Genomic DNA, 11605 nt, shown 5'->3' on the forward strand with positions numbered 1-11605 from the left:
TTAAAATCCTGCAAGAGTGGCGCCTGGGTGGCTCAGTCAACTGAGGGTCTGACTCTTGATGTTGGCTCAGGTCATGAACTCACTGTTCATGGGTTCAAGCCCTGCGTCAGGCTCTATATTAACAATGCAGAACCTGCTTGGGATTCTCTCTCTCCCTCTCTCTCTGCCTCTCCATCACTCACTCTCTCTCTCTTTCAAAAATACATAAACTTTCAAAATAAAACCCTGAAAGGAAAACAACTGTCAACCTATAGACCATACTCTATCTTTAAAAAATGAAGGTGACTAGAGACTGTCTCATCACTAGCAGATCTATAAATTTAAAAAAAATAATAAATGTTTAAAAACACCTTCCAAGTAGAAGAAAAAAAAATACAAGGTCTAAGTCTGGATTTGTACAAAGGAATGAACAGCTGCATAAATTGGAAATGTGTGGAAAGTATTTTGTATTTTATTAAAAAGGCTCTTTAATTGATAATTGACTCTTTGAATTAAAAATAGTACAAATGTACTATGGCACTTGTAAAGGTAAAATATGTAGAGATAAAGTATGTAGAAAACATATAACAAAGTTTGGAATGAGGAATTGTAAGTATACTATTATACCGTACTTGTGCTGTAATACTGTACTTGAAGTGGTCAAGTCTCACACAAAAGGAGACTGGGGTAAGCGAAAATTGTATTATATAAACCCTATTACCAGGTAGATTGATAAATAGTGGTATGTCCAGACAATGGAATACTAAGAAATTTAAAAAAAGAAACTATTGATATACATAATAAAGTATTCATTTAATATTCATTTAAATATTAAAATAACTTTATTCAGTGAAAAAGGCAACACAGAGAAAACATACCATGTAATTTCATTCATGCAGTTTTTAAAAAGTGCAAACCATTCCACAGTGACAGAAGGCCAGTCAATGGTTGTCTGGGGATGTAGGTGGGAGTGAGTGTGTAAGTGATTGGAAGAAAAAGGGAAGGAGGGGTCACAAAGGAGCCCACGGAACTTGTGGAGGTAATAAGTGTAATCATCATCTTTTTTTTAGGTTTTATTTATTCATTTGGAGAGAGAGAGGGGGGGGGGGCATAAAGAGATGAAGAGAGAATCCTAAGCAGGTGCCATGCTGTCATCACAGATCCCAACCTGGGGCTCAATCCCATGGCCTCTAGGATCATGACCTGAGCCAAAATTAAGAGGGAGTTGGACGCTCAACCAAGTGAGCCACCCAGGTGCCCCTGTCATCATTATCTTAATTGTGGTGATGGTTTCCAGGTTCATGCATGTGGCAGGATCTCTCAACTGGTAGCGTTAAAGCACGTGCCATCTGAAGTATAACAGTGTCTCAAAAAATATGTGAAAAGCAAAAAGTTGGTTTTTACAACCAACCTGCCAAACAACAAAAGCCCAGTTCTTCCTTCCACAGTTTTTCTAGCCTGCCATAGTATCTTTCCATCAAACACAGCCTAGAACAAATTTTCCTTAATTTACTTAGTAATCTGCCTCTTGTTCTCAGCAATCACAACTCAGCAGAGCCTGTGTGGTTACTTGAATGTTGCTGACCACATTCCTTTAGAATATTCTTTAATGACTAGTGATTGCAATCTCTGGTTTACATGTGAAATTTCATTCTAATATACATAGTGTGTGTGTATATATATGTGTGTGTGTATACATATATGTGTGTATACATATATATGTATATACACACATAATACATACCTAACAACATGCATATGCTGATTACATATGACATGTATATTATAGAATATAGAATATATATTTCATGTGGTATATGTGTATATGTGTGGGTGTATTGTATATAAATATAAATACACACAAAGACAGAGCTATACTCTGTTGTGATGGTAACAATTTTGACATGTTTCTTCATGAGTAAACTACTTAAAGGGTTATGTGAAGTCATGTTACTAAGTTCATTTTACTGTAGATTCACAGGAAAAGCTTTTTTAATGTTATTTTTTTTTTATTTTTGAGAGAGAGAGACAGAGACAGAGCACGAGTGGGAGAGGGGCTGAGAGAGAGAGAGCGACACAAAATCTGAAGCAGGCTCTAGGCTCTGAGCTGTTATCACAGAGCTTGATGCAGGGCTTGAACCCATGAACTGTGGCATCATGACCTGAGCTGAAGTTGGACACTCAACTGACTGAGCCACCTAGGTGCCCCCTAAAAGCTGGTTTTTTTCCATGTTTACTTATTTTGAGAGAGAGAGAGAGAGAACGAATGAACGAACATGAACAGGGGAGGAGCAGAGAGGAGAGAGGGAATCCCAAGCAGGCTCTGTGATGTCAGCACAAAACCCAATGAGGGGCTCTATCACATGAATTGTGAGCCAAACTCAAGAGTTGGATGCTTGACCAACTGAGCCAACCAGGCGCCCCAGGGAAGGCTGTTTTTAAAGAGGACTACCGCACAGGAGAAAATGTTTGAATTGAAATGTGGTTGTGTTATGGGGAAACATTCATATAGCTCTTCAGAGCCCCAGCAGACCAATGTAGATACATATGTAAATGAAGCAGTGTCATTAACCCCTACTTTGTGAGGAGCATGCTGATAATCATATATATATATATATATATATATATATATATATATATATATATTTGTTGTTGTTGTTCAAAAACATAGTAACTTCATTACTTGTCCACTGATGGGTCATGACCTAAGGTGAATACGCTGAGGTCTATCTGTACATATTTCACATGTATACTGTAGCTAATATTCTCTTGTACTAGGGCCACTAGCACAATGTAACTTTATCAAACGTAGACGAAATGTTACTTTAAATATTCCTAATCTGCAAATTAACACTGCGTCTCCTATGTGTTTGCAAAAGTTACAGAAGTTATAACACATTGTCTCAGAGTTGGTTGCTCTTTCTGACTATTGAGAATAAATTATCATTCATTAGTGCTTTCCTAGTGATCCCTGAGGTTGTTAAAACTTTTCTCACCTCCTGGTTAAGGGGAATTGGAATTAAAGATTTTATTGCCTCTCAGAACTTGACCTCTATAGAAAAATAACATAATTTTAAGCCCCAGAGGAAATCACCTCTTACTTCCTGGAGTTCCCTTGTGAAACCCATCAATGATATTATTAACATGATTTTGTCTTTTAAATGTTTCAAAGCATCTCACAGTCTTTCGGATCTTTGCAGTGTGACGGATTGGAAAGGGACCTGGCCCTCCTTGTTTCTGGATCTTCATATAGACATAATGAGGCCACACACTTTCTAAAATTTGTGCAACGTATGGTTGATTAACAGGCATGTGGAATCAGAGGGACCATTGAAAAATCTGTCATTTTTCTAGACCAATATTATTCCCCTATGTTCTTATAATTGCATAGTTGAAAAAATGTACAAAAAGTGATTAAAGTCACTAACACTTTCTAAATGTTTGGGGGGCTTGGAGTGAAAGATACACTGACATTCTAAAATCTTTGCCGGTCCTGTGCTACCTAACATATATAGCTAGCATTACTGGCACTTTATTTTGCAAACACGCTAATGAAGGATCAGGTCCAAAAGAGTGCAGTGTGCAAAGATAAACTGATCTGCATAGGAAAATTGGAAGGGTATTAAATTGGAGAGAACAATTCTAACAACCCAACTAGATTAGGATCCTGTAGAGAAGTGGCTGGTGAGAGCCTGTAATTGGTAGCTGAAGGATTTTTAAATACAGTGTTGCTTAATATTTACTTTCATATCGCTTGTTATGCTGGATGGTAAACAGATCTTTCAATTTAAAGTGCTCAGTCAAATGCCTTACGTGAGTTATTTTAAGGAAAAAAAAAAACAATGAACATTCGTTAATTTTACCGTGGGTTGTTACAGACTAAAATGAAGAAATATCGTGGAAAATAACATGTTAGTGAGATCTACAAAGTCAGACCCAAAGCGGCCATTACAATGTAATCCTGGAACAATATGCTGGGATTTTAGTAAGAAAATGGGATGAGGGTCTCAACTCAATTGATTTCATTAAGATGGTCAGGAAAACCGATTTTATATGCAGATTACTACATACAAATTTCACTATTACTTGTACTTCAATGCCCGTGTATGGTTTGCCAAAATAGCAAATCTCAAATGAGAAAATGAATATCATCAAAATCCCTTGATCCCTTTCCAAAAGGAGGAAATAGCATCCTACTACTGCCCCCCCACCCCGCCCCAGCACAAACATCTTGGGTCAAAATCAGTCCTTACTCCTTTCTTGCTCAGTGTTGGGATGGTTATGCCAATGTTTTAGTCCTTTTATTGCCCCTGGAACTTTCCTGGAAGATTTCCCTTTGAAACCTAGAGCCAGGGTAAACGCAGACTGGTATTATGATGCTGGCTAAGGAAAGCATGGGTGCCAAAAATACCAAATCTGGAAAAAAAATCCTGAAAACACCCCTAAAGCCCTAGAGTCTCAAGACATTATTTGATTAAAAACAAGCCAGAACCTTCACTGAAAAGCATCAGTTAGTTTTGCTGGGTATTTTGAGCCACAATTTAGCATGCCATTCAGACAACCAATTTTATATCATATGGTAATTAGTAAGGGGGAGGGGAGATGGTATTTAACAACCTCCCACCTTAAATTTGTGAAATAAAATTAGAGTTGTCATCGTGGGGTAAAAAAATCCACGTTCAGAAGTGCTTGACCTGGAATCTAAGATCCAAGCTAGAGCCCCTTCAAGTATTCAAGTGTCTGTTTTTCATGGATAAAGATCATGTGTGGTTTTTTTTCCTGTAACTTTAAAAAAATATATTTTTTTGTTGTTACTCTTTCTCTGTTGGTTGGTTTTAAGCATAGCGTAACATCAGAATCAGGTCTGTTTTAAATTCCAGATGACTGGCCTGAAATGTGTATGGTTCTATTTTGTAAGATGTTTTGTATTGTCATTCTGGAAAGCATCCGACCACAGGTATATAGCATCAGAGATAGATCAACTCTTTGTTGTACATACCCCGGAAAACTGGCTCCATTTGCCTTTTAAATTCTTATGATAACTGAATTTGCTGTAAAGGAGCAAAGGTTTTCAAAAGGCATTGAGTCACGTATTTCTACTGCAGGTACAGGGTTTAATTGTACGCTTACTTTTCAACAGCTCTTTTGTTTTTGCCGATAACATCTCCCTAATAGTGTGTTGCCAAAAGACATTTCTTTTTTATTATTTAATTTACTTATGGAAAAAAAATGGCCCAGATATCACTTATCTTCCTTGATTATATACATATTGACTCGAACCAGAACTACAAATTACAGTGGAACTCCAGAAAATAGCATAGGTCGCAAGTTCAACAATATTAATTTTGCTTACTGGCCCTCTGTGGAGGTAGTTGTTTACTGGCACCTTTGTGAAATAGTGTCTATCTGAATGAGAGAAATTTCTATATCCATATGCCTAAAGGACCAATGAGTAAATTGTCTTAAGTATATTGTTTCACAGATGTCAGAATCTTTCATGTGTCCCCTTATTAGTTTATTAGAAAAGACTCAATGAATAGATTAGTCTGGTATTTTTATTCTTACATTAAAGGTAATAGGACTAAGGCACAAATTAAATTTGCTGGGCACAGTTTGCCTAGCTGATCACTGACAGAGTTGATATTAGAACTTAATGACGTTCAGGTGAGTGGTCACATATACAAATACTGAAGGGGAGACTCATTCATATTCATGTAATTAATTAAATATAAGAATAGAGAACTTTCCAGAGGAAGCAGTATAAAAGAAGAACAAAGATCATAGGATTAAGCTTTGTCATAGGACTAAATAAACAACTAATTTTCAGAAACAAAAAGACTGTTACCACTACTGTGATTATCCCAGCTTTCCTGTATGTTTTGTCTCCAAATATCATTGCCTCACCTCCGGGCCTGACCTAATGCTTGTCAGGACGAGAATCAACAAACTGGTAGAATACTATTTTCTGCGTAGTCTTTTTGTGCTAAAACAATCTGTTCACTTTTATCATAACATTTTCAAGAGACAACCAGGTAATTTTCCTTATAGGATATTTTTGATTTATCTGATTGTTTCCTCTTAGTGTCTTTTACATCATTCCTTTGTTTCCTAAACTTCCTATAAACTGGAAACTTGGTCTATAGGGTAGGTTAGACTCAGATTAAACTTTTTTTGGAGTACCTGTCTGACTCAGTCAATAGAGCATGTGACTCTTGACCTCAGGGTTGTGAGTTTGAGCCCCACGTTGAGTGTAGAGATTACAAATAATAATTAAAAAAAAATTAAAATTATAGCAAGATGATTTCATAGATCATATTATATACTTATAATAATCTCGTTAAAGAGTGCACACAAATCATGTCCCACTAGCAGAAATTTCAACTTGTATTACTTGTTTAAGAAACTATTATGAGAGTGCCTGGGTGGCTTAGTCTGTTAAGTGTAATGACTTTTGGGCCCAGGTTGTGATCTCAAGTTTCGGTAGATTGAGGTGCACATAGGGTTCTGCGCTGACAACGTGGAGCCTGCTTGGGATTCTCTCTCTCTCTCTCTCTCTCTCTCTCTCTCTGTCCCTTCCCTGCTTGCTTACATGTGCACACCTCTCTCAAAATAAACAACAAAAAAGTATTATGAGATGTGTTGATTCTAAAGTAAATTTTTCCATAGATATTAGCAAGAAGCCCGTGCTGTTTTGTTACCTTTAATTGAACTGTTGCAAAGCCTAATTACTTGATAAGTGGTCACAAAATGGTTTTTCTAATTCTATCATTCCACCTATATATATATGTGTGTGTGTGTGTGTGTGTGTGTGCGCGCGCGCGCGCGCGCGTGTGTGTGTATTACTTGGCATTCTTAAAAGTACATTCTCTCATTAACTAGGGATAAAATGCAGTTCTTCCTAAAAAGGAATAGTAAAAGCTTATTTCTTTTCCGTGGGAAATCAAATAGCTATGTCCAGGGTTAGGAGATTATGGGGAGCGCATTGCAAAGCAGAACACTGCATTCTGGCCTTGCTGAAAACAGAAGGCCACACTTTGCTTATCTAGTTAAATGTATATCCAGGGGGCACTCACTTGGCTTATCTGGTTAATGTATATCTAGGGGTTAGGTCCTGCCTATGCTCATAAATTCCTTAGACCATGTTGTTGCGTGGAGTATTTTACCCTGTGTTAACTGACTTTTCTGCTGGCCTTTCTATATGTCCTTAAAAATACATTTTTTAAAGGTTTATTTATTTTTGAGAGAGAGAAAGACAACACGAGCAGGGGATGGGCAAAGAGGGGAGACAGAGAATCTGAAGCAGGCTCCAGGCTCCAGCCTGTAAGTACAGAGCCCAACACACGGGTTGGACCCATGAACCGCTAGATCATGACCTGAGCTGAAGTTGGACACTCAACTGACTGAGACACCCAGATGCCCCTATAAGGTCTTATCGGCATGTAGGCCACTGACCTATTGCACACTGTTTCCCTAAATGTATGCTAAATAAATACGGGGGCTTGAGAGCAGCTCGGAGAGACTTCCCTTAGCCTCCCTCTCACCTCTCCTGACTTGAATGGAGTCTTGAGTAACCCTTTCTGCCGCCCTACGCTTTGCTGGACAAAGTCAGAAGCTGAACCCATACTTTGGCATGAATTATCTATTTTTCTGTTAAATGGTTACAATAATAGGCATGTCCAGTGGTGGCAAATCCTGGTGTTGTTTTCTACCTCCTCTTTGTCGTCTTCTCCTGCACCCTGCCAGATTTTTATGTTACCACTTCAAACTCATGGTTTTATAGTTTTCCAGTGTTTTTCACTCATTAACAGTTATTTTTTTCCAATCAACTTTTCATTGAATAAAATGTGTCCTTTACTTTAAGAGCACATGGGTGTGCAGTATTTTTCCACATTGCTGCTGATTTCTAATGGGTATTCTGGAGGCACTATGTCTCAGATGAACTTTCTGGATCAATTTTTCCAGAAACATGGTCCGCCATTTCCATACGGATATTCACAGCATCTTTCAGGTCATGACAGTTTTCTGGAGTTTTAAGTTCTGTTCCTTTTTAGGGTGGGGAAGGGTCTTTGTCATTTTCTCTGATTCGTTCTATGTCGCTCCTCCTCTTCGTGGTGTCGGCCCCATTTATTCTTACGCATCTTTTTTTGCAAATCCAGTTGTGCTACTCTTGGCAACTTTGTAGTAGAGTCATAAATTGTGAGTCGAAATTACCTTTTCCTTCAGTTTTCTCAAAGTCTGTTTGGCTCTTATTTCTGATCTTCCAATTATTTCTATTTTAAATATTTAAACATTCGATTCCTAACTGCAAATTCCTTTTTTTAAATTACAGTAACATAAGTGGGAGAGTTGTGTGCAGCGTATTTCTTCATGTTTTATGGTTTTTGGGTGTTTTTGTGCGACGTTTATTTATTTTTTAACTTTCTTTTTCTGCTTTTTTCACAAGTGTTCAGTTCCCTTCGGTACAAAGGTTCTGGCAAAGGCATCCACCTGCCCCCTCCATCGGGTCGCCGACCCCCGTGCCCATGGCGCCCTGTCCCACCACTATGTCTGAAAGACCCGGATGTCCGGCGGCCCTTTCGCTGGGTTCTCCATCCGGTCCTGCGCAGTGGGGGCAGGAGTCAGTGTGCCTCCCCCACCTGCTCCTCCATCTGGGGACCTGCCTCCTCTGCAGCTCTCCGAGGCGGGCTGCCAGACGCACTGGCAGGACCCATCCCGGTGGTCGTGCTGGGATCCGGCACCAGGCAGTGTCCCTCTAGCTCGTCCACCAGAGCCTCCAGTCGGCGCCCAGAAGTGTCCCCCACCACCCCCAAGAGGGCTTCCAGAAGTGGGCCCCTGGAACTGGGGTCCCTAGAGGCATCCTCCTCCGGAAGCGCTGCCACCTCGGAAGCAGCCCTTTTTCCTGCCCCAAATGGGGCTCCTGAAAGTTCTCCCACAACAGAACCGGCGCCTTCCTCCGTCGAACGGGTTTCTGGAGGTGGGACCCCCGGAAGTGAGCCCCCGGGAAGCCTTCTTCCCGACCAAGTGGGGCCCTGGAAGTGGGCTCGCCCCTGCAGCAGGCGGGCAGAAGCAGTTTCCTGGAAACGCCTTTCTGGAAGGGCCCCGCCCAGAGAGGGCCCTGCCTGCAGCCCCCCTCCGCTGTCCCCCTTCAGGGGCTGGGGCTGCGGTGCGGCTCCTCTCTCCCCCGGGCCCAGGAGCTCCAAGAGGGCGGCACTGCCACTTTAGGTCCCCGCCCATTTCCCCGCTTTCTTTCCAAGGTGACTTGCGCGCTGCTGTTTGACCAGGCTGTGTTAGTCTGTCTGACCTTCGTGCACTGCCCAGGGCACAGTCCTCCCTCCTCAGTTCGGCCAAAAGGGGTTTCCGGTAGTTCCAGCTGTGGGAGATCCCTCACCGTGAGCCTGTCTTGCCCTCCTGCTGTGGGCAGACCCCCCCCCCCCCCCCCCCCCCCCCGGGGGCACCCCCCCCCGCCCCCCCCCCCCTCCCTCCCGCGTCCCCCTGGGCCATCTGCAGCCTCTCTGGCTCCGCAGCTGCTGGGGTGGAGGCTGCACTGCCCTCCGCGTGTGTTTGACATGATCCCTCCTGGGGAGGTCGAGGAAGAGCTGGGGCTGTGCCCCCCAGACTGGTGTTCCAGTGCCGGCCTTCCAGGCCCCCTTCAGCGGGCTTCCAGGAACTCCCGATCTTTCTCTTCTCAGCTAGCAGGTGTCCTTCTGCCCAAAGCACCCCTGGGCAGGTGTGTGCGAGGCACGTACTTGACGCGGAGAGCTCCCTGCGTCATCACGTGTCTGAGAAGTGGATCATCCCCCACGTGCTGGTGGAGGTGACGGGGAGCATTACTCAGCGTGTGTTATGGGTGCTGCCGCTGTCAGGTGGCCCGGACGCGTGGCCCATACAAGTATGCTGTTGAGAACGACTTACACGGTGACTTCCTCCTTCTAGATGAACAGGAAGTGCTGTCCAATAGCATTAGCTTTTGCATAGCGTCATTAGACCGATTCTCTGCTCTTCGTCTTAAGACGCTGTCTTTGGAAACGTAGACTTCTTGAGCTTTTGTCCTTTAACATGGAAAATGACCCCGTGATAGTTACGGTATCCCTAGTGCTTTTAATAATGTTTCTTTTTAGGTGGGTTTAAATGCATTTTGACTTGTTGTGAGTTTGTAATTTGAAAGTCAGTGCTATTCCGTGCATTGTTAGTGCAAACAAATCATTGGCTCAGAAAAATCTTCACTTGGGTAACTCACCGCTTACCATAGGGTCGTGCCGCTCTTGTAACTCACCGCTTACCATGCGATCATGCGCTCGTGCTCCTCGTGTAACTCACCGCTTATCATGTGATAGGGCCCCAGGAATCTGTTGTGATTTCAGCAAACACATTTGAAGTAGTGAAGTCCTCGTCCTAGAAACAATTTCTCATGGGTTTTACAATCTTAACTACAGTTTGCATTGCATGTGGGCACGGCTGCCTATATCAGACACCAGGTCAACAAACCTGTTCTGTAAAAGGATCAGTAGGAAGTGTTTCCAGTTTTGGAGGCATATGGGCTCTACCTTGGTATTTTCGGAGCAAAATCGGCCATTGGATATTTTTAAAAGAGTAATTGTGGCTGTTTATTTACGAAAACAGGCAGCGGGCTGTTGGCGTGCAGGCCATAGATTGTAGAGTGTCAGAGAAAGGCACATGTGCATCTCTTTGGAGGGAAGCTGATGAAGATATCAGCAGAGAGCATGTGTTTTGGGTGAGACTAGGGAGGCGGGAAAGTTTGGGAGTCCATACGTGTTTGCCACACTTCAGGTAGAGGAGCACAAGAGGAGAGGTATTTGTAAGGGGACCCTGATGTTCAGGGAAACACTCCACACCTGGGTGATGAATGGGGTAAAGGTGAAGATGCCTGTGTCTGGCTAGAGGTTTTCAGGAATCAGAGTAGACTTGCCTAAGAAATTTGCTCGGGGTTTCACTTAGGCTGTGTTGCTAACATACTGAGGTCATAAGTTGATTGTGCTGCTGGGAACATCGTGTGTACATAATGTGGGAAACTGAAGGTTTAGGTTCCAGACATGCGTAAGAATGATTTTATAATCATTCATTCGTAACTGACCTATACAATTACAGGTGTGAAAAATCATCTGGAAGCTAATCTATACAATTATGTTTTTATTGTTTACTTAAAAGTTGTAGGCTCCATAAAAAGGAGAAAATCAAATGATTTCGTGGATATAAGCACACATTCGGTAATGGTTTGAGTTTTTTCTTTTTTTTTTTTTCTCTTTTCTATTTAACACAGCTGGCTATATTGTAAAGGAGGCCTATGCAAGTGAATAGGGGACTAACCTTGTCTGTTGAAAAGTCTTTAAATTGTGTATAAACAAAGCAATCACTTTAGAGAAATGATTACAAAAAACAAAATAGTTTTTTTTTTCTTTTTTTTTGATGTCTGAGATAATAGTTGTTTGAAAATATTGGTACAGTTTTATGATGAGGGAGAAGGATAACACAAAAGAAAAAAAAGCTTGTCTTTTTATTTGTATAAATGGTAGAGCAATAGGATTCTTGGTTATGTTAATTGTACCTCTTTGTTTCAGCCTTCAAGCTTCACAATAATTTGTTAAGTATTATTTTAATCCTTTCAAAC

Source organism: Panthera uncia, chromosome D2 (genome assembly GCF_023721935.1).
Source record: "Panthera uncia isolate 11264 chromosome D2, Puncia_PCG_1.0, whole genome shotgun sequence".
Classification (NCBI taxonomy): Eukaryota; Metazoa; Chordata; class Mammalia; order Carnivora; family Felidae; genus Panthera; species Panthera uncia.